This window comes from Myxine glutinosa, chromosome 6 (assembly GCF_964187855.1).
Source record: "Myxine glutinosa chromosome 6, kmMyxGlut1.1, whole genome shotgun sequence".
NCBI lineage: Eukaryota > Metazoa > Chordata > Myxini > Myxiniformes > Myxinidae > Myxine > Myxine glutinosa.
In genome coordinates, this window is record NC_136266.1 from 26823429 (window position 1) to 26848278 (window position 24850).

Here is a 24850-nt window from a genome sequence, read left to right on the forward strand (position 1 = left end):
ATGTGATATCTGCAAAGAAGCAAAACAAATGTATTTGTGACCGAATCCTATACATTTGTCGCAATCGAATACTTACATTTGCATAACAAGCACATTCCAAACAAGCACTCACTGATGCAACGACCAAGGTTTGACTCGAAACTCATAAAATACATTTGCATTCATCAAATAAGTTATGGTGTGCAACACAAAAGTTTTTTCTCAACTGAAAAAGAAACCCCGTCATCTAAATAATTGGATATTAAGTATATGTGGCTTTATTCGGCCTAAGGCGAGCAAAGCGAGGACAAGGCTGTTTATTCCTGATACAGTGCCTTCAGAAAGTATTCACACACTTGACTTTTTAAAAACATTTTTTGGTGTCACAACCTGAATTTAAAATGGATTAAATTGAGATTTTTTGGCACTGATTGACACATAATACTGTATTTTCTGGTGTAACAAGCGTTACGCCTCGGTCCCCCGTCGGTGAAGTGATGCGAGTTGACAAAGTGGAAGACGCAAGGCGGCCATCTTGGATTTTGACGTGGCGACCCAATTTTCAATAGCGTTCTCCCTTATGCGTAGATACACCCACACACCAGATTAGAAGTTAGTAGTTCGTTTATTTTTCAAGATATTCCCCTCACAAGGTTCAGACATACATGGCGGTGGCCATCTTGGATTTTGACCTGGCGACCCAATTTTCAATAGCATTCTTCCTTATGCGTAGATACACCCACGCACCAGGTCAGATGTTAGCAGCTCGTTTATTTTTCAAGATATTTTGCTCACAAGGTTCAGACATATATATGGTGGCGGCCACCTTGGATTTTGACGTGGTGACCCAATTTTCAATAGCCTTCTTCCTTATGCCTAGATACACCTACACACCAGATTAGAAGTTAGTAGTTCGTTTATTTTTCAAGATATTCCCCTCACAAGGTTCAGACACACATGGCGGCGGCCATCTTGGATTTTGACCTGGCGACCCAATTTTCAATAGCTTTCTTCCTTATGCGTAGATACACCCACACACCAGATGTTAGTAGTTCGTTTATTTTTCAAGATATTCCGCTCACAAGGTTCAGACATACATGGCGGCGGCCATATTGGATTTTGACGTGGCGACCCAATTTTCAATAGCGTTCTTCCTTATGCCTAGATACACCCACACACCAGATTAGAAGTTGGTACTTCGCTTATTTTTCAAGATATTCCGCTCACAAGGTTCAGACATACATGGCGTCAGACATACATGGTGGCGGCCATCTTGGATTTTGACGTGGGTTGCACCCACACACCAAATTCGAATGCGGTCCTTCGCGCACGCACGCACGCATGCACGCATGCCCGCACGGACGGACAGAGGGGAAAACCATAGTCCCCCTTTCGCTCCGCGGTGCGACGGGGGACAATAACCGTGCTTTTTATCAGCAAAAAAGTTAAAAGTTGGGGGTGTGGTTAATATACAGATATAGAAAATAGTCTTAAAAGCAATCAATGCTGAATTTCAATTATATTCCAATTGTCACACATGCACCAGTAGATCTACATTCTACATATCGGGGAATATTTGGAGCTCCAGGGCCGGGTTTACAATGGCTGCTATGGCGCCTCGGTGCCAGGCCCCCAATCAGAAGGGGCCGATCATGACCAATGATTTTTTTGTTAAAGTGTACACATTGTGCTATGTTCAAATAGAGATTATGTGGAGAATATAATGCTGCTTTTAAAAATAGGGGCAATACCTCTGGGTGCTCACCTGGTAGAATAAAGCAGTATACTTCACTGACTGAAGGTATTTTTTACCAGTAACACCGATTTCAAACAAATTTAACAATTGCTAGAAGAAAGGGCAGCATGTAGAATCATACTAACGTAATCATAAGGCTTTAAACAAACAAAAAAAACTCTTTTTAGGGGGGCAATGCCCCCACCCAACCACCCATATACCTGCTTCGACCCTGATTTTTCTAATATAATGCTTTTAACAAACATTGGTACATCATGGGTGATGAAAGTTGTGATCAAGCTTCACAAAATTGCGTTTGAAGTTTCGGAGGAGAGCGCAAATACCTATTTTAGGGGGTCAAACACCCCGTACATCACCTTCAACCCTAATTCATTCATGCCGTGAACAAACGTTGATGCATCACGGTTGACGAAGGTTGTGGTCAATTTTCATCGAAATTGGGTGTAGTTCCAAAGAAGAAAGCAAATACCTATGGTGGGGGGAATCATCATTCCCACCAGTGATCCTACCAGTGATCGGAGCTAAGTCCTCACAATTAAATTCAACACAATTATTTTCCAGTTCTTTTTATCTATCACTTTGTCTGCGTTTAAGTCTGGTGCGGCAGCGCTCCACGATAGGAATTTTGTTTTAGTTTCACGTCGCATTTTCTTGTTCCCGATATTTTTTTGAATAAACACGTTCGTTATTTTCTGTACATTTTAAACCTGTTCCCGATTGAGTTACTTTTTGCAGGTTGGAAGACTGCCCAGTGGGATCGTACAAACAAGCGTTACACCTAGGTCCCCCGTCGGTGAAGTGACGCGAGTTGACAAAGTGGAAGACGCAAGGTGGCCATCTTGGATTTTGACGTGGCGACCCAATTTTCAATAGCGTTCTTCCTTATGCCGAGATACACCCACACACCAAATTAGAAGTTGGTACTTCGCTTATTTTTCAAGATATTCAGCTCACAAGGTTCAGACATACATGGCATCAGACATACATGGCGGTGGCCATCTTGGATTTTGACGTGGGTTGCACCCACACACCAAATTCGAAGTTGGTACTTCGCTTATTTTTCAAGATATTCATCTCAAGGTTCAGAGAAACATGGCGGCGGCCATCTTGGATTTTGACGTGGCGACCCAATTTTCAATAGCGTTCTTCCTTGTGCCTCGATACACCCACACACCAGATTCGAAGTTGGTACTTTGCTTATTTCTCAAGATATTCAGCTCACAAGGTTCAGACATACATGGCATCAGACATACATGGTGGCGGCCATCTTGGATTTTGACGTGGGTTGCACCCACACACCAAATTCGAATGCGGTCCTTCGCTTACGCACGCACGCACGCACGCATGGACGGACGGGCGGACACACGGACGGAGGGGAAAACCATAGTCCCCCTTTCGCTCCGCAGTGCAACGGGGGACAATAAGCGCTCTGCAGCTTGCCCTTGCCTTTCTTTCTCTGCACGTATAGAAAATCCGCATTTGATAGTCACCTCGAAGTTAAAGCTTGCTTTAAGCCTTCCGTGGTTGTCTCAGTGTTAATTGAGGGAATCGCACGACAATATTATAAAGACTACAATGGGCATCGGAAGGATTTCCTCCCCCTACACCCTACCCCCTCCCCTCCCCTCCCCCTACACCCTACCCCCTCCCCTTTCTCCCTTACCCTCCCCCTTCCACCCTTACCCCACCTCCCCCCTCCTCCCCCTCCTTCCCCTCCCCCCTCTTCTCCCCTCCCTCCCCCCTCTCCTCCCCTCCCCTTGTCCCTCCCCTCCACCGTCCGGCAATGCCGGGTACTTCTGCTCGAATATAATAATACCAAGTTTGTTCAAAATCCCATTACTGGTTCACGAGTTGGTGCAGCAACATAATTTTTACTTAACATGACCTCTGACCTATTTACCCAAAAATCTAATCGGTTAATCTTTACATCATTATACATACTACCTGTGCCAAGTTTGAATTAGATCACTTCAGTCATTCTCAACTTATAGACCAATCACAGACTTTGCCCTTTGACCTCTTGATGCCAAAATCAAACAAGTTCACCTTTACGTCATAATACAAACTTGTACTAACTTTGGTCAGAATCACATCACTGGTTCACAAGTTATCACTGTAACAGGAGTTTTACCTAACATGACCTCTGATCTTTGCCCTTTGACCCCAAAATCGAATCAGTTCATCTTTAACTCATTATACATACCTGCATCAAGTATGACAAAGATCCCTTCAGCCCTTCTAATGTTAACGCGGTAACGAATTCCTATCATGGACTTACGGATGGGATGGTGAAATGGACGGACAGACCTCCGGACGGATAACCTGAAAACATAATGCCTCCAGCGACTTCGTCGGCGGAGGCATACAAATTGTTTTGATTTACGTCGTTTGATCATCGTCACACTTTCAAGGAATGCAACCCTGACGCAAACCGAGCTATTATTGGAAAAGATAATGAAATGTACTGCTTACCACGACCTGCCCCACATTGTACTCTGCATAGTCATCACTGGCAGCACTCTCATCATTGGAAGTACTCTCATCATATTCAACATGAGGGGCAAAATAACCATGAAAGTTTGGGCTGACAGCAACCTTATCTTCACCATGATGGAGAAAAGATCCTGGAAAAACAGGCAAAATGACCATCAAACAGATATTGTGACAGATATCAAACAAAAATATAAATGGGCTAAATATCACCATGTTCAAATGTGTGCGAGTTTGTTCCAGAGGCAGGAGAAAAGAGGAATGAAGGAGTGAAGGTGAGCAGAGAGTCTTGATTTTGGCAGTTTCACCCGAAGAGGATTGCTGGCAGATCTTGTGTGTCCAGCAGGAATATTTGGGGGACAGAGCACAGGTAGAGCTGGGGGAGCTAGGCCGGATAGGAGTCGGTAGAAGATAGAAAGACCACCTACCTGCCTGCGGTGAGTGAGTGAAAGGCCCTCGGAGTTAGCTTCATCGCGGGACATTCCAATGATTCTGAACACTTTGGTTTCAACAGCGTGAAGAAGAGCTAGGTGTGAGGCAGGAGCAACAGCCCAGAGGGGAGAGCTGTATTCCATTGAACTGCGGATGAAAGCCTTGTATGTGGTGAGGAGCTCAGGTGTGCCAAGGAAGGACCTTCGCATAACGGAGGATGCCCAGTCGGCGACTGGCTTTGGAGGCCAGATTTGAAATGTGGTTTCCCAAGGAAAGATCATGGCAGATCGTGAGACCCAAAAGCTTGAGCGACAGAACTTCTTGGAGAAGATTGTTCAGAAAGTAGATGGGAGGGTTGTCCAGTCGGTCTTTTTGGAGAGACATAGTGAGAGTGAGATTTGTCAGGATTGAAAGATTGAATTGCGTCGGACGACTGCGCTCGGAGCCAGGCACGGCCGGAGGAGCGAGCTGCACGCGACCCGTTCGAGTCGCGCAGAGGGCCGGTGGCACGCCAGCGGACGAGGCCGGGGCGAATGAGTGGCTCAGTGGGGGCCGAGTAGAGCATGAACGGTGGACGGTGGCTTTTCTTCCCGCCAACACCAGTGCCGCGGCGGGTTTGAACGGTTGGGGCCTGGACGACGCCAACGAGCCTGACGATCCCCGACACACCTCAACCAGACAGAGCTAAGCTCACACCACACAGAACACACAACGACGCATTTTCGTTCATATCCTCCCCATCTGTACATGTTAGAAGTCTGTATATAGAAGCGCTCATTATGGGTTTTAGATATCGTGCTCTTTGTTCACGGGGTCCGGCAATAAAGCCGTCTTATTTTTGTACATATAAAATCCTTGTTCGTGAGTTTAATTTCCTGTAGGGTTGAAGACTGTGCGCGGGTCGTGTCAGGTAAAGCTTCGCCGCTTCTTCTTCTCTTTTCCTCCAGTGCTTGTCGAGTGAAATCCGTATTTGGTCGTCGCCTCAAAGTAAGCTCGATTGTCATCCGTGGGTGCTTTGTCTTAATAGAGCCATCCACATGACAATATTTATGGAACATTAATCCTTCCCAATCCAAACCTACTACTTGCTTGCTTTCAGCGTTTCCTCCACCTCATTGATCATGTCGTTTTACATTTTCATTGAAATTGATTTGCTTTCTCACCATCATCTGGTACCATCTATGATCCAGAGGTTGCCTCTTCGGGAACGCCATTCAAATGTTTTTCCAGCAGCTCGATCTTTAACTTCCTCATCTATTCCATCATCTTGTCTGTCCATTTTAATCCTTGCCTTACTCCTCCACCACTAATATTACCAATCAGTATTGTTTTGTATTGGTTGAGGTGATGCTCAATTTGGTTTGGAGCATGCATGGGAAAGGTTGCTGTGGTGAGAGGAAGTTGTTTGTGTCACTGTCATGAGGGACAAGCAGCCACCACCGGCAAATTGAAAAAGAAACAAAACAACAACAAATATTTTCAGGTGTCTCTTCTTGTACCTGTAAATGAGATAATAATATATTTTATGAAGATTAATTCTCAAAACTCACCAGTTGGCAGCTCTTCAGCAACAGATACATTTTGCACTTGAGGCTCAGCATTCCTGCAGAAAATAAAGATTTTGCAAAGGTGTCGTTAAATAAATGTCACAAATAAGAAACAATGTCAGAATAAGAGTGCAGTCAGGCAGGTGAAAATCAGACTGCATACTTTGTGTTTTCAACATTCAGACAGCAAACAACACCACTACACCGTGCTACCCGTCCAACTATCCTCAAACACAGTTGCCAATGAAGCCAAGAAATGTTACGTGGTAAAGAGGGGATGAATATCACCATTGTTTTTTTAACCACACTTCTTTCTTTCCCCTTATTGTCCCAAGCTCCTACACTCACCTGTGAGCTGTCTGTAGGGTGTTGCAAAATAAATGATACTTTTCCCCTCCCAGATTGTATTGACCACATGTCCGCGATTTTTTAATTCAAATTTTGCTTGCGTCATCATGACGTGTCGCGCACTTTGCCTGCATGTTGTGTCCGTCATATTTGCAACTAATGTTCGTGAATACGGTGAAATTTTTTATAAGTCGACTTCAAATGGTTTCTGAAGCTAATGGTGGACATATTGACGCATATTAAAAGTGAGCTTTTAATTTTTGAATGAAATGAAGCCTTTGGCTGGATTTTCATCTGATTGAAACTTCATTTCATCTTTGGAGAAAAAAAAGTATCATTTATTTTGCAACACCCCTTAGCCTGGGTTTGAATCCAAGAGTGTTCTAATGTTCGAAAGGATCATTCTACAGGGTTCTAAAGGGTAATTCTGATGGGTTTTGCTTTTTTCTCTCCATGTTGTTTCTCAGGCCACACAGGTCTCTGGTATACATGAATCGCTGCAAGTTACCAGCGTCGGTGCTGTGGTTACGTGAGTGGGTGCAAGTGTGGATATTTGGAGAGGCGAGTGTTTCTTGAAAAGAAGAAAGCAAGACGAAAAGTCCACCAGCGGTGCAGCCGGACTTGTTTGATACTTCACTTGAAGAGGATCATATGACATGGGGAGCAAATAATGTAAGTGTAAAATTATTTAGAATCACTGTAAGTATCTAAGCTGTCTGTTACCATGAAAACAAAGTGGAAGACGCAGAAAACATGCTGTGATATGATATTTCGCTCACAAGGTTCAGACATACATGGAGGGGGCCATCTTGGATTTTGACGTGGTGACACAATTTTCAATAACGTTCTTCCTTATGTCTAGATACACCAACACACCAGATTAGAAGTTGGTGCATCGCTTATTTTTCAAGAAATTCCGCTCACAAGGTTCAGACATACATGGCGGTGGCCATCTTGGATTTTGACGTGGCAATCCAATTTTCAATAGGTTTCTTCCTGATGCCTAGATACACCCACACACCAGATTAGATGTTGGTACATCGCTTATTTTTCAAGATATTTCGCTCACAAGGTTCAGACATATATATGGTGGCGGCCATCTTGGATTTTGAAGTGGCGACACAATTTTCAATAGCGTTCTTCCTTATGCCTAGATACACCCACACACCAGATTAGGAGTTGGTACTTCGCTTATTTTTCAAGATATTCCGCTCACAAGGTTCAGACATACATGGCGGTGGCCATCTTGGATTTTGACGTGGCGATCCAATTTTCAATAGGGTTCTTCCTTATGCCTCGATACACCCACACACCAGATTAGGAGTTGGTACTTCGCTTATTTTTCAAGATATTTCGCTCACAAGGTTCAGACATATATATGGTGGCGGCCATCTTGGATTTTGACGTGGCGACCCAATTTTCAACAGCCTTCTTCGTTGTGCCTCGATACACCCACACACCAGATTAGAAGTTGGTACTTTGCTTATTTTTCCAAGATATTCTGCTCACAAGGCTCAGACATACATGGCGGCGGCCATCTTGGATTTTGACTTGGCGACCCAATTTTCAATCGGGTTCTTCCTTATGCCTAGATACAGCGACACACCAGATTAGAAGTTGGTACTTCGCTTATTTTTCAAGACATTCCGCTCACAAGGTTCAGACATACATGGCATCAGACATACATGGCGGCGGCCATCTTGGATTTTGACATGGGTTGCACCCACACACCAAATTCGAATGCGGTCCTTCGCTTACGCACGCACGCACACACGCCCGCACACACGGACGGACACACGGACGGAGGGGAAAACCATAGTCTCCCTTTCGCTCCGTGGTGCGACGGGGGACAATAAAGACATTGCACTGAGACACTGGTTTATTCTATTTGTTTTGAGTCATCAATGAACCATACACCGCTTCAAACTTTGCAGTCATGACAAAGGGATTGCCGTGTTACAATTATATTTACTATATTATTTCTATTAATGTTAATAATGTTACGATTATCGATATAATAATTATCTATATATAATTTTTTTTTTTTTTTTAGCTATATAATAATAGCGTAAGGACTCGACTTTGTTATCCCTTTTACGCCGCACCCAGTGACCCGATGCCCACGGCACTAATGGATTTACGATCTACGAACCGCGCTCTTTGTTTATCACGTACAGCCACACTCGAAAAATCTGAATTAGCCGACGTTGGGGCCCAAAAGCATCCGATTAACTGCCGATACGACACCATCTTACGACGCCATCGTATTGGCATCTGCTGGGCGAAGGCGAAGCGAGCCGTCCGCTGATTGGACAGTCGAGTGGTGTGAACCAAATGGTCTTTTTATTCCCTTGAACATTTTAATTTAGGATATATAAGGAAACGTCTTTATCGTCATTTTAATAAAGTTAAATGGAGTGACGTTGCGATACTCAGGGTACGTTGCATAAATCCTCGTAACTCAGAGAGGTGTAGCAGGTGGCGAGACGTAAGGAAGCTTAAAGATAACGAGCTGAAAACAGACAAACGATATGTCAATCTCTTTCTACACCAAATGGAAATAAAAGTATGAGAGCGGGAAGGCATGGCCTGAGCACTTCGAGCAGAGAGGACTGATTGGACTTAACTTAAAGAGAAAAAATTGGAGCTCAACGGAAGAAGAAGATCCCATGAGCGCTCCCCTATGCCATCCATAATGGTACACTCTATCCATACACCACATCCTCCCTTCCGTGGATGTTCCACGGGTTTCGGCTAGTCTATATAATAATACCGTAAGGACTCGACTTTGATATCCCTTTTCCGCCGCACCCAGTGACCCGATGCCCACGGCACTAATAGATTTACGATCTACGAACCGCGCTCTTTGTTTATCAAGTACAGGCATACTCGAAAAATCTGAATTAGCCGACGTTGGGGCCCAAAAGCATCCGATTAACTGCCGATACGACGCCATCTTACGACGCCATCGTATTGGCGTCTGCTGGGTGAAGGCGAAGCAAGCCGTCCGCTGATTGGACAGTCGAAGGCGACAGCAAGCCGTCCACTGAGGGGACAATCCCAGAGTGGTGCTATGCCGATTCTATTACGAATCCATTCATTTTCACCACATCCTCCCTTCCGTGGATGTTCCACGGGTTTCGGCTAGTTATTATTATTGTTATAACGAAAAAGATACTGCTGTATTATGAAACCTGGGCTAATTTGTCCAAAGTGGCCTGAAGGTGAGGCATGAAGGCATGAAGCCGAAGGCCTTTACGTGCTGTGTTGTTGGAAGACCCGAAATGCCGATGCTTTCGATATTTGATGGTCATTTGAACAATGGGTTTGTTTGTGTTTCACACTGAATGAAAAACCTAAAGGTAGAGCATGGCGATTGTGATGATATATGACAGGTTCGACAATATGTTCGGTCTGAACGGCATAGAAATCAAAATGGCGGTGTGTGGCGTCAGCCGTTGTACACCGTAATGACATCACAGACGTAATCGCATCACATCATCCCAGTCATGTGACCAGATCCTCAGCTCTAATTGGTGTACGTTTGTGAGGGACATACATACACGAACATATGGACAAACAAACACTGTTCTAGATGGCTTTGCAATACGGGCTATGCCATAAAAAGTGGTTTGTTTGTGGGGTCTCATGTTTTGATTTTATTAATGTTAAAAAGTTCTGTGCTTTGAGGCCTCACAAAGCTAAAGCATTTTCGGCTCTTCCATGATCTATTCTTGTGAGATAATTTTTTTAAATCATTTTTGACTGCCACTGACATTGTTTAAGACTCAACCCAACCAAATCCCAAGAAAATTCGACTTTTTAACCATAAATTAAAAATAACAAGCGTTACGCCTAGGTCCCCCGTCGGTGAAGTGATGTGAGTTGACAAAGTGGAAGACGCAGAAAACATGCTATGATATGATATTTCGCTCACAAGGTTCAGACATACATGGAGGCGGCCATCTTGGATTTTGACGTGGCCACACAATTTTCAATAGCGTTCTTCCTTATGCCTAGATACACCCACCGACCAGATTAGAAGTTGGTACTTCGCTTATTTTTCAAGATATTCCGCTCACAAGGTTCAGACATACATGGCGGCGGCCATCTTGGATTTTGACGTGGCCACCCAATTTTCAATAGAGTTCTTCCTTATGCCTAGATACACCCACACACCAGATTAGAAGTTGGTACTTCAATTATTTTTCAAGATATTCCACTCACAAGGTTCAGACATACATGGCGGTGGCCATCTTGGATTTTGACGTGGCGACCCAATTTTCAATAGCGTTCTTCCTTATGCCTAGATACACCCACACACCAGATTAGAAGTTGGTACTTTGCTTATTTTTCAAGATATTATGCTCACAAGTTTCAGACATATATATGGTGGCGGCCATCTTGGATTTTGACCTGGCGACCCAATTTACAATAGCGTTCTTCCTTATGCCGAGATACACCCACACACCATATTAGAAGTTGGTACTTCGCTTATTTTTCAAGATATTCATCTCACAAGGTTCAGACATACATGGCGGCGGCCATCTTGGATTTTGACGTGGCGACCCAATTTTAAACAGCGTTCTTCCTTGTGCCTAGATACACCCACACACCAGATTAGCAGTTGGTACTTCGCTTATTTTTCGAGATATTTCGCTCACACGTTTCAGACATATATATGGTGGCGGCCATCTTGGATTTTGACGTGGCGACCCAATTTTCAATAGCGTTCTTCTTTATGCCTAGATACACCCACACACCAGATTAGACGTTGGTACTTCGCTTATTTTTCAAGATATTCATCTCACAAGGTTAAGACATACATGGCATCAGACATACATGGCGGCGGCCATCTTGGATTTTGACGTGGGTTGCACCCACACACCAAATTCGAATGCGGTCCTTCGCTTACGCACGCCCGCACACAAACACGCAAGCCCGCACGCACACACGCACGCACGCACGGACACACGGACGGAGGGGAAAGCCATAGTCCCCCTTTCGCTACGCTGTGCGACGGGGACAAAAACGCACCAGTGTCTGAAGGAAGAGGTTCCGTTTGGCATTTTAATATGAAATTGGCAAAGCCGAGAAACGCACAAAACCCATTAGAATTACCTTTAATAATCACATATAAACAGTCTTTGGAACCCTATTAGAATTACATTTTGTAAACCTTTACAATAAACCTTTGGAACCCCCTAGAATTACCCGTTAGAACTTTTTGGAATTGCACTTTCTAAACCTTTGGAATCACCATTTAGAATCCATTAGAATTATCCTTTACATTCATGGGGTCACCCATGGGAATCCCACAGGTATGGACGTGTGTGACATTTGGACATATTGGGTTAGATGCTGCACCTGCACATTCTGTTTTACAAAATGGTTCCTGGCAATTAATCAGATCCTCAAATGGATGTAATCTACACAATTTATTTACTTCTGATAACATGTGAATTCGGGTGGCCAATTTTTATGTCGTATTTTTTTTCTTTGTTTCACGTTTTCACGTTTTTTTCACGTTTCTCATTTTCACGGTGTGTACCCCGGTTTAGAATAGGTACACTGTATCCCTGCGCATCGTAAGAGGCGACTAAGGGTTGGCGTCAGGAAGGGCATCCGGCCATAAAAACATTGCCTCAAACAGGGAACCATGATAGTCATGGGGCCCGCAAGGCTAACCCCCGCTCTAGCGGGGAAAATGGCCTTAAAACGATCATTCATATTTTATTCATTCATTCATTCATATCGCACACACGGTCATTCTAGGGGGTTAGATGAAAAAATAACACAGTAAAAGTTTTATGGCAATCCAACAAGAATAAGTGGTCTCCCAGAACCCTCTAAAAGTACTCTGTGTGACAGCATTCGGTGAAATTTCTGGTGTCCATAACTTTGTTTCTTCTCAGACAATTCTTGTCTTCGATACTTTCTTTACCTCAAAGGGACCAGAGATTGAGCTTTTTCGTCGAATCAAGTCACAGTGGGATGTTATCGACAAGTCAAAGTTTGATGCTCTTGATAGCGACGAGGCTGGTGCAGGTAGTTTGAGTGCATCAGAGAAAGCATGGCTGGAATCTCGCCGTACTCTTGTTGTCCATAACCTTCAACAACACCTGGAGACTGTCCAACCTCGTGAAGACGACCGAGAGTTTGCGAGACTCACTTTGGCTCCTGGGAGAGGTACCTAAGTTGTAGCACTTGTAGTACCTAAGTGAGAACCTTGCAGCACTGCCTTTGTTCAGCGATGACCGCACTGATGAAGATAAGGGGGCTATCGTCAATGCTTTGCAGAGAGATCCACTCCCAGAAGATGTTTGACGTATGGCTCCAAACAAGATCCCTGAGTTCCGGAACCTTCCCGTGGCACAGTTTGTCACACAGCGCTCGCTCAACCTCTTTGAGTCACTTCATTTGTCACAGGAGTTCCTGACGGACGCAGTACACACATGGTTCGAGCTGATGACAACATTGCAGCGTACAAGACTGTTCGTGAGCTGAAGGTGGTGAACGACTATACAGAACGTGCAATCAAATTGGCTACTGACTTTAATGAAGTCCTCACCAAGAATGCCCAGCAGCGCCAGCTCCTCTACCAGGTCTTTGAGCATCACCGGAAGCTTCTGCCAACCAGTGCCACTAAAAATCAACTGGTCAAGAGCACCAAGTAACACTGATAGCCTGACTGCCCTGGCACGATTGTTTTGTTACGAAACAGATTTTGTTTTTAAACACTGTTTTTGTTTTTGATTGTGTTAAAAGAATGCAGTTTCACATTCACAATTATTTAAATAAAGTGTGTTTGATTTTGGACTCGATGATGTTGTTCATGGGGGACTTTGGAGGCCATCTGTGGGTCAATGGGGATGATGTGTTTTTTTTTAATATGAAAGGACATAAGATCAAGCTAAAATTTGGGTCCACATGGAGGCTGGTGTAGATTTGAAAAGAATTGGCCCAGAGAGAAAAAAGTTATGGACACACGGGGGAGAGTGGGTCACACACATGGGGGAGAGTGGGTCACACACACGGGGGAGAGTGGGTCACACACACGGGGGAGATTGGGGCACACACCTGGGGGAGAATGGGGCACACACACGGGGGAGAGTGGGTGTTGCTTTACTACTCTCCCGTCATTCCTTTCAAACTCCTCCTCACTTCTCTCCCCCTCCCCCAGTCTCCTCTCCCCCCTCCCCCAGTCTCCTCCCCCCCTCCCCCAGTCTCCTCTCCCTCAGTCTCAGTCTCCACTCCCCTTCCCTAACTCTCCTCTACCCATTCACCCAGTCTCTTCTCCCCACCCCCTTCACCCAATCTCCTCTCCCCCTCCCCTGGTGTCCTCTCCCCCTCCACCAGTCCCCTCTCCCCCTCCCCCAGTCCCCTCTCCCCCTCCCCCAGTCCCCTCTCCCCCTCCCCCAGTCTCCTCTCCCCCTCCCCCAGTCTCCTCTCCTCCTCCCCCTCCCCCAGTCTGCCCTCCCTCTCCCCCAGTCTCCTCTCCTCCTCCCCCAGTCTCCTCTCCTCCTCCCCCAGTCTCCTCTCCTCCTCCCCCAGTCTCCTCTCCTCCTCCCCCAGTCTCCTCCTCCCCCCCCCCAGTCTCGTCTCCTCTCCCTCAGTCTCCCCTCCCCTTCCCCTAGTCTCCTCTCCCCTTCCCCAAGTCTCCTCTCCCCCTCCCCCCGCTCCCCTCACCCACTGTCTCCTCTCCCCCTCCCTCGGTCACCTCTCCCCTCCCTCAGTCTCCTCTCCTCCTCACTCGGTCTCCTCTCCTCCTCACTCGGTCTCCTCTTCCCCCTCCCTCGGTCTCCTCTCTCCCCTCCCTCGGTCTCCTCTCCCCCCTCCCTCGGTCTCCTCTCCCCCCTCCCTCGGTCTCCTCTCCCCCTCCCTCGGTCTCCTATCCCCTCCCTCGGTCTCTTCTCTCCTCCCCCGGTCTCCTCTCCAGCTCCACCAGTCTCCTCTCCCGCTCCCCCAGTCTCCTCTCCCGCTCCACCAGTCTCCTCTCCCGCTCCACCAGTCTCCCGTCCCGCTCTCTCAGTCTCCTGTCCCGCTCTCCCAGTCTCCTGTCCCGCTCCCCCAGTCTCCTCTCCCGCTCCCCCAGTCTCCTCTCCCGCTCCCCCAGTCTCCTCTCCCGCTCCCCCAGTATCCTCTCCCGCTCCCCCAGTCTCCTCTCCCCCTCCCCCAGTCTCCTCTCCCCCTTCCCCAGTCTCCTCTCCCCTTCCCCAGTCTCCTCTCCCCTCCCCCAGTCTCCTCTCCCCCTCCCCCAGTCTCACCTCCCCCTCCCCCAGTCTCCTCTCCTCCTCCCCCAGTCTCCTCTCCTCCTCCCCCAGTCTCCTCCTCCCCTCCCCCAGTCTCGTCTCCTCTCCCTCAGTCTCCCCTTCCCTTCCCCGAGTCTCCTCTCCCCCTCCCCCTGCTCCCCTCTCTCCCTCCCTCGGTCTCCTCTCCTCCTCACTCGGTCTCCTCTCCCCTCACTCCGTCTCCTCTCCCCCTCCCTCGGTCTCCTCTCCCCCTCCCTCGGTCTCCTCTCCCCCTCCCTCAGTCGCCTCTCCCACCTCCCTCGGTCCCCTCTCTCCCTCCCCCTGCTCCCCTCTCTCCCTCCCTCGGTCTCCTCTCCTCCTCACTCGGTCTACTCTCCTCCTCGGTCTCCTCTCCTCCTCACTCGGTCTCCTCTCCCCCTCACTCCGTCTCCTCTCCCCCTCCCTCAGTCGCCTCTCCCCCCTCCCTCGGTCTCCTCTCTCCACTCGCTCGGTCTCCTCTCCCCCGTCCCTCGGTCTCCTCTTCCCCCGTCCCTCAGTCTCCTCTTCCCCCTCCCTCGGTCTCCTCTCCCCCCTCCCTCGGTCTCCTCTCCCCCCTCCCTCGGTCTCCTCTCTCCTCCCTCGGTCTCCTCTCTCCTCCCTCGGTCTCCTCTCCCCTCCCTCGGTCTCCTCTCCCCTCCCTCGGTCTCCTCTCTCCTCCCCCGGTCTCTTCTCTCCTCCCCCAGTCTCCTCTCCTGCTCCCCCAGTCTCCTCTCCTGCTCCCCCAGTCTCCTGTCCCGCTCCCTCAGTCTCCTGTCCCGCTCCCCCAGTCTCCTTTCCCGCTCCCCCAGTCTCCTCTCCCGCTCCCCCAGTATCCTCTCCCGCTCCCCGTCTCCTCTCCCCCTCCCCCAGTCTCCTCTCCCACTCCCCCAGTCTCCTCTCCCCCTCCCCCAGTCTCCTCTCCCCCTTCCCCAGTCTCCTCTCCCCTCCCCCAGTCTCACCTCCCCCTCCCCCAGTCTCCTCTCCCCCTCCCCCATCGCCTCTCACCCTCCCCCAGACTCCTCTCCCCCTCCCCCAGTCTCCCCTCCCCCTCGCCCCAGTCTCCCCTCGCCCTCCCTCAATCTCCTCGCCCCCTCCCCTAGTCTCCTCCCCCCCTCTCACTCCGACAGTTGTTCCAACTAGGGCATTGCCCGTACTATATCTATATCTAAAATTATATCCCCCCCCTCTATTTACATGAAATGGTTTGGTCCAAAGCGAACGGCTTCCGGAGTTTGGTAAAGAAATCGCCATCGCGTGCACAAACGCGCAGGAAAGCGAATGAATCGCAAATTCGGTTTTATTAGTTTTAAAACATAGTTTAACGCCAACATAGTTTGCAAACGTGAAATAAATGAATACGCTCTCAAATGTGCCATCCGAGGCAGAGTGTGTCCTCCACGTTCGGCACACACGATCGTTCGCTGCTCTCTGATTGGTTGAATCGTTTTTTGGACATAGCTCGGTAAGTAATTGTCCGATTAATATGAAACCTTGAAAAGGCACATCCTCGGGTCCCCAGCAATATACCTGGCAAGTTTCAAGTATATCGGACCGGTAGTTGTCGAGAAACAGCGGTCACAGACAAACAAACAAACGTACAGACAGACAGACAGAGATTACTGGAATTATAGATAGATCAAGCAGGTTCGGAAAATATTTAATAGAGGTAATTTAACTTTCCTCTTGGAGCAACACAGTGTAAATCCACTCCCACGTCCTGTTCATTCATGAATGAAATGTTTCGCAGAACAGCACAAGCTTTGTGACGTCATCAGACTCGCACAGCAATGATGATCTTCAACAATATTATCCGATACTTAATCCGGATTCTTTAAAGCTGCTCTTGTATATGTCTGCTGAGCACACATTACCTTCCAATGTCTTTGTTGCTCAGCATCCCGTGCAAGTCTGGGTTAACGTTCATTGAATGTCTCGTTCTATTCCCTCATTCTTTTATTCATTTTGAAGATAGCATTTACAAACACGAGTGGCGACACGTAAACGATGCTCCGCCATTCTCCCCATGTGCAGAGTACCTAATTGCAATTTTTTATTGTGACAACGTCTAAAGAATGAAACATTCCGACGATATAAAGAATACAGCTCAAATGGAAAAGTCCCTGGGAAAAAAGTATTTTGGGCGGTGTATAAGAACATTACATTGCACCTTAATACCCCACGAAAACCAAAGTTACTCTTTTCGTTAGGGCATATAAAATGACATGTTTTAAATTAAAGATTTCAAATAAACCTATTTGAAGTGTACGTGGACATAAATTATAAAATAAGAACGAAAAAAACCTCTTGGCAATTTACCGTCTGTTTATTTATTTATTTTACACAAGTGATTGCAGGTCCATGCACACGTGAAATGGAGTTCGTTTATTAAGCCTGGATGTGAACATGATTGATTGAGCCTTGAAAACCCGTGCAAAAACCCCCAAAAAAATTATGAAAGATTTCACGGTTTTATTTCCGATAGCAAAGAAAGGCATCTTCTTTGGACGGTGTATAATCGCTCCGAACGAAACAGCCATTGCCTGGTTTCCTTTGCTCGAGTTGTGATCTAAATGTACCTTTGTTTCTTCAAAAAGTAATTTTTGATCGAAGACGTGTTAATTCAGTCTTAAAATGCACATCAGTCATGGGTGACTTCATTTTTAAACATGAATGTATCGAAAACTTTTCGCTTTTCAAAGTAAAAATAGATTAAAAGCAAACGTTGTTAATAAATATTGTATTCCATAGTTAGTTTACATTGTACAGGCCTTCTCATTAAAAATGCATTTTGTTCTATAAACGTTAACTTTCATTGAATATTTCTCGTCTGTGTTATATGGGCGGTATATGATGCACCATGCCGATCTCGTCTATTTCCTTCCTGTGCGTTAACTTTCAACAAATCTCCTTCCTGTTTTGTGCAACCGAGTCTAAAACCATGTCAGCGACTGTGAAAAATGAAATCAGATGGTGAATTAGAGTTGAGATAACGCCGTGATGGAGACTCAATGAATGGCCTTTATCTGTGACAGGCCTTTGAAAATGCATTTTGTTCTATAAACGGTAGCTTTAATTGAATTTTCTTCACGTTTTTTGCAACCGAGTCTGCAACCATGTTAGCGACTGTGAAAAATGAAATGACATATCGAATTAGAGTTAAAAGAAAACTGTGAGAGAGAGCAAGACACCGCAGGCCAAACAAAAGAGGCCTCAAAGCTATGCGAGTCAACAAAATGGTGGATATTTGTTTGTGAAACCCTCCCAGACCGGGTGTAGCCACTCCCCCGGACAGACGTTCGACAGAATCACCCACGGAGAATATTATATAGATACCTTGAGAATTACCCTTTGGAACTCATGATAATTACCCTTCAGAAACCTTTAGAATCACCCTTGATAATCCATTGGAATTATTCTTTTCTACCTTTAGAATTATCCTTTAGAACCAATTAGAATTACCCTTTGGAACTAAACACATTGCGTTAGAGGTTCTTCTTCTTCATAATTGACAAAAGGAGATAGCCAACTATTGAAGCGGCTTCACCGCTTAAAAGCGATGGTGACTTTATTTTTAAGTGAACAGACAGACAAACAGACTGGCGGAGAACAGATAAATAGACTAGAATGGGCATTCGGTCGAGCCAATATCTCTGAAAGGTTTAGCAGTTTATGTTCTGCATCCCACCAATAGGCCGGATCCGATTCCAGACGTGAACCAAAATCAAATTGGCCCAAATCCATCCACACTCAGATATCTTCTTCACAGACAACCAAATAAATAGACAGACAGGAGTGCCAACAACATAACCTACGCCCGTTGATGGTGGCAGAGCTACAAACAGTGAGAGACAACGGATCTGGTCTGAACACTTCGCTTTGATAAACTGGAAAGACACGTGGCACGATTGAAGTTTAACACACTCGGACCTGGAACCGGAGGTTCATGTTTATTTTGTTCAAGACTTTCTCTGCTGCCCTATTATAAGTTCACGTCCTCTATCACCATGCTTTTCCATTAAGCTCCATTCTGCAGTGAAACAATAAGAATTGAAGATGTAAAAAGAGTACAAAAGGAGTGCCAGTTACCGTAAAAATTTCACCGGGTGATTTTCCTTGAACCATGTGTGGTTCACAATTTCCTGCAAAACATTGGATGTGTTGGAAACAAATATAAACATGATCAGGAAACACCTGCACTGTAGTCAGGGCCCTTAGGGATATTTTGGGGCTGTTTGGTTCAAATTCTTCCAAAAGCACCAAATTTGGCCCAGATGTTGCCCATGCCATACTCTTTTGATTTTTGGCGGGCGCCAAGATGGGCACCCCCCCCCCCCCCCGGGGGCCCCATATTGGCGAAATACTAAATGGCCGCCACCCGGATTCGAGGAAAATCAGTTAAATAACCAAAAGGGATGGAATCATGTATGATACAACTTTTCAGGGGTTTTCGAGGTCGAGGAATCCAATTATGATGTTATTTTGATGATTCGAGGTCAAGGTCCTCAAGGTCATCTTAAAGGTCATTTTTGAGTCAAACATGTCGGTTTTTGAGTTTTTTGTCAAGATTTACGCGAGGTTCACCATTTTATGTTTCTGGGTTGGGTAATCGAACTCTGACCTTATTTTTGACAATTAGAGGAAATATTTACATGTCTATTTCCTAATTTTCAGGCATATGCAGTTCATCAGTCTAATTACAAAGGTACGGATTTTGATGTTTTATGAACTGTATGCCATTTCCTTGTGTTGAATTTTTGTGCAATCATGATCCGGGTTCATGTATACATGATTGTATACATGTCATAAATATGACGTCATAGGTCATGTGACCTGGCGGCCATATTGGATTTATGAAAACCTTTAAAATGGATCCCTGCCTTCATTTTTCGATCGATTCATTTTGAACTTTGACCACTTATAGTACGCCATGTGATTGGATGCATATCCTAATTATGACGTCATACGTCAGGTGACATGGCGGGATGGACCGGTATGGTCCCCGGATCATACCACCCTTGGTGCCGTCAAAAATCGAAAGAGTATGGCATGGGCAACATCTGCGCCAAATTTGATGCTTTTGGAAGAATTTGAACCAAAATATCCCTAAGGGCCCTGACTACTGGTGAGCAATTGTATTTTCATCAACAATAACAAGAGGTCAGTAACTCCAGCATGTATGAACATTCTTGTTCATGCAATTAAAACACTGCAGTTCAAAACGGTATCAATCCCTCACCGCCATGGTGAGCCTCTCCATTGGATCCTTCCGAAGCATTGCAGTCAGAAGGGAAACCAATGTATCCCTTGCAAAGGTTGGTGGACTGCTTCCCACATTGAAGTCAGTCTTGTCATGTGATATCTGCAAAGAAGCAAAACAAATGTATTTGTGACCGAATCCTACACATTTGTCGCAATCGAATACTTACATTTGCATAACAAGCACATTCCAAAGAAGCACTCACTGATGCAATGACCAAGGTTTGACTTGAAACAAATAAAATACATTTTCATTCATCAATTATTCCTGATACAGTGCCTTCAGAAAGTATTCACACCCCTTGACTTAAAAAAAAAAAACATTTTGTTGTGTTATAGTATCTTACTAGAAAGGAGTAAAATGGAGTAAAATAGAGTAAAATAGGCTATATTGTTTTTCCAATTTTTCCAAGTTGTGTTGTAGGTGTGTTATTCACCAAATGTCCGTCTGTCCGTTCGAAGGTACCGCAAAAACGGCTCAACCGATCTCAACGATATTTTGGGTGGGTATTCCTGAGACCCCTGGGAGTAAAATAGGCTATATTGTTTTTCCAATTTTTCCAAGTTTTCCAATTTTCCAAACACGATGGAATAATATTTACCGACAAGAACAGTGATGTGGCTTTAATTGAAATTATAGAAATACTGTTTAGATTTTGATGACAATTATGAACCTGCCGCGAATGCGGAAGTGGACAGATGACGGCAATGCGCGGGTTTGATCATATCCAAATTCAACCGTGATTCAATCGTAATGTTAAATCGTTAAACGTTAATCGTGTTAATCGTTTTGTTAAAGTATCAATTGATGAATGGAATTGAGTGAATACAATTACGATTTTGAATTTGTAATTGTATTCACCCAACCGTACGGAACTTCACATCTGGATTTAAATATTTGTTTATGTCACGAATGTTGTTAAAAGTTTATTTTTGATATTAATGTTATTTCATTTGTGATTGGAGTTTTGCTGTTTGGAGTCAAAAAAGATGTCGAGTTCAAGTGAATGACGAAATGCCGTGATGGTTTCTACTTTCTAAACGTGAATTCACGGATCGCCATGTGCAGATTCACCATTGACTGGGTATGGAACAAACGTACCCGTTTGTTTGCGAACAGGTACATTTTTCATGTAAGTCCTTCACAAACTTGCTGTCCATGTCTGACGTGTGACTGAAGGTGCTACAGGAATGTGGAATTTATTGGTTTCATGCTTCAGCATTCGCCGTTTCTGCATTGTCTGTTTGCTTCTGTCCTCCCACCTGTGCGTAGCACGGGTACCTCACCAGTTAATTAAAAATGGATTACATTGAGATTTTTTTTGTCATTGATTACGACACATAATACCGTATTCTCTGGTGTATTAACTGCGTTTTTTATCCACAAAAAGTTAAAAGTGGGGGGTGTGGTTAATCCACAGATATAGAAAAAAAGTCTTAGAAACAATCAATGCTGAATCTCAATTCTATTCCAATTGTCACACATATACCAGTGGATCTACATTCTACATATCGGGAAATGTTTAGAGCTCCAGGGCCGGGTTTACAATGGCTCCTATGGCGCCTCTGTGCCAGGCACCCAAGCAGAAGGGGCCCGGCCATAGTGGTCAATCACCCATTGCCTTCAACCCCCCCCCCCCCCCCTAAAGACCCTCCTAATGCCCGATTTTTTAAAATGCTGTGAAAAACTTTTTGTACAACACGTGTGATGAAGGTTGTGGTCAAGATTCATCGAAATTGTGTGTACAGTTTCTGAGAAGAAAGGAAATACCAATTTGGGAGGGGGGCAAACCCCCTACACCTTCATAGGGCCTGATTTTTATGTCTCCACCGACAAAGTCGCCGGAGGCAGTATGTTTTCAGGTTGTCTGTCCATCCGTCCGTCTGTCTGTCTGTCTGTCGTTCCATCCATCCGTCCGTCCGTACGTCCGTCCGTCTGGGCAAAACCTCGTTTTTCTCAGCAACCATATGTCCGATTGAGACAAAACTTTCAGGGGAGGAGTGACACCTACGCAGAATGTTTTTATGATAATTGTGATGTCATAGGTCACTTGGCATGGCAGCCATCTTGGATTAAAAGCAATAATAAAAAAATTATTTCTTGGAAACCGCTGAATGGAAAAATTTGAAACTTGGCACATTGTCAAGTACTCCCAATGGGGAACAAAAGCATGATAATGATAACATCATCGGTGAAGTGGTATACCAGCCAAAAATGTTTTAATCGAATTACTTATCCTAAAAATCTGAAATTGCATGCACATGATCTATGACCCATTTGCATTGAAACATTAAATTCATGACATCGTAGGTCACATGATTTGGCAGCAAAATTGGATTGAAGGAAAATTTTAAATAATTGTATCCCTGAAACTGCTCACCCTATCGATGTGAAATTTTACAAACATCATCTAACAGCACTGTTGCATATAGTTTGAAAATGATGATATCATAGGACACGTGATTTGGTAGCCATCTTGGATAGAAAACCGAAAGTTATCCGATCAACACGAAACTTCACAAAATTAATCCCCAACCCATACATATGCAGAGTGATGGCATCTACCCATTGTTAGTTCTATGCGGAGGCATATTGGCGACACAGTCGCATTGTTCTAGTTTTTAATGCCATGAACAAACTTTGGCAAAACACAGGTAATCAACGTTGTGGTCAAGTTTCATCAGAATTGTGTGTGTAGTTTCTGAGAATAAAGCAAATACCTATTTTGGGCGCCTCATTTCGCTTCCCCTGCAGATCGCTTCATTGGATTTCAAAATTAATTCGTAAAGTGATTCAGATTAAATTTTTCTTCCACACAGAAAGGCTAAAAATACATGATTTAAATGAAAAAAAAACACCACTATTTCCTCGCGTGTGACATCACCACACTCTTTAATGTGACAATTCCAGTCCAGTTTGGTATCTTCGCGTTTTAAGTGTGTTCTGTTTGCGCATTTTTGGAGTCGTGCGCATCTGTCATTTACACCATTTTTAGGAATTGCGTAACTCGAGTGCGTAAGCAATGCTGCGATTACATTTTCGCACTGAACAACATGAAAACGTGTTCGTGAGAACACCCGGATTCTGGCTAGATTGCCTTCCCTCTCCATCGTCTTCCGCTCTCTCAGTTTCTGGAAACCCTCCATATTAACCTCTGCCTCATATAATGGGAAAGCAGTTTTAATTTACATGTTTTCATTTGCAACAATTGCTCAACACTTGCTCTCAGGCTGAAGGCAAGGAGCTTTGCCAAGGAGGACGACATTGTGGACATCAAGACGAGCCCGTCGTGGGCCTACTCGTTAATGGCATGCCATGATCTGTCGGTTCGGTGTCGCACACACATCACCCAACATCGACACGATGACACAGCTGATAAGACGACGCATTTCCAGTCTTACATCAAGCTTTGACGGGAGGATTAATGATTTTTTTTTTGCAGGGTGAAAAATAGGGTGCGGTTAATACACCGCCGCTGTCAATACACCGGAAAATACGGCACCAAATAATGCCAAAGTAGTTTTTTTTGAAAAGAATTTTTTGCAAAATAATTGACAATGAAATACAGAAATATCTAATATATATATATATATATATATATATATATATATATATATATATATATATATATATATATATATATATAATTTTTTGCACACAATATCGAGGCTCGTGAAAGAGCAAACATTAATCACACAAAACATCAAACAGACACATAAAACATATAATATGGGGAGCAGTGGACAAGATAGGGGGAGAGAGGGGGGCACACAAGTACAACATTTGACAGCAGAGTTAACGGGAGATCTGCGGAAGGTCGAGGGCTTGGGGGGAGGTGGGAGAAGTAGAAAACACATCGACACTGAAAGGCCTTCCAGGAAAGAAGTTGGTATTTCACAAAAGTGGATCTGGGGTGAAATTAGCGGGGGTAGTGTTACATATTTATGTGAATGTATGTGAATTACCATTCAGGTCTTTGCTTATCCGTGTGTAGTATATTAAGTTGTTGTGTAGTTGTTGTGGTTGGAGGGTCAGGAGCCCTTCTGAAAAAGTGGCCGGAAACGGAAGTGACCGGAAACGGAAGGGAAAAGACACGAGGAAAAAAGGACGAGTATTCTTCTTCCTCGCCCCGCACCGACGAAAGGTGGGATTGATTGAGCCGTGTGGAAAAGCGGCGTTCCCGAGCCTGTCTGGCGAGAGGAGTTACCGGGACGGATACCTGCCCGGTGGACGTCAAACGGTCGTGTGGCCGTGCACCGACCCAGCGTTTGGCGCCGTTCGCGACCCCGTCTAAAAAGACGCGTACGGGTCGCCCGTTGAGGCCTAACACGCCTGGCAAGCGGCGTGGGGCTTTTGGCTTGCTTTCCCGTCCCCGCTTCGCGTGGCCGCGAGGGGCTGTAGCCGGGGTGCCGGGTACGATACCTGCCCGGTGGAAACACGTCCACCCGGGGTTCGTTCAACCGCCCGAGTGCGGCGACGCCGACCATCATCTTGGTCAGGAGGGGCCCAGAGACATTGTGCGGGACCGAGACCAAAAGGGGGACGTGAGTACTCACCGGGACACACGTATATAAGATGGCCATCTTAATCATAGGGAATTGATGGTGGGTTGGGAATTGTTGATGGTTGTGTATTGTTGATTGCGCGGGGAAAATCTCCGTGGTTGTATCCTTGAAATTGTATGGTATCATTACCATTGAAATATATCCTTGAACATCAGTTGTCTCTTGGGTGAAATTCATATGGATTGCGTGGCGAAAGCGCATATATA

General features: G+C 45.4%; 1 long non-coding RNA gene across 1 annotated transcript in view; it reads left to right on the forward strand.

Annotated features, from left to right (window-relative positions):
- The window catches only part of LOC137429158 (uncharacterized), a 960590-nt gene that overhangs the window by 631136 nt on the left and 304604 nt on the right, over positions 1 to 24850 (forward strand). The window contains exon 5 of the long non-coding RNA XR_010984817.2: positions 7020 to 7224. This is a non-coding gene — a long non-coding RNA (uncharacterized LOC137429158). The remainder of the gene's footprint in view (positions 1 to 7019; positions 7225 to 24850) is intronic.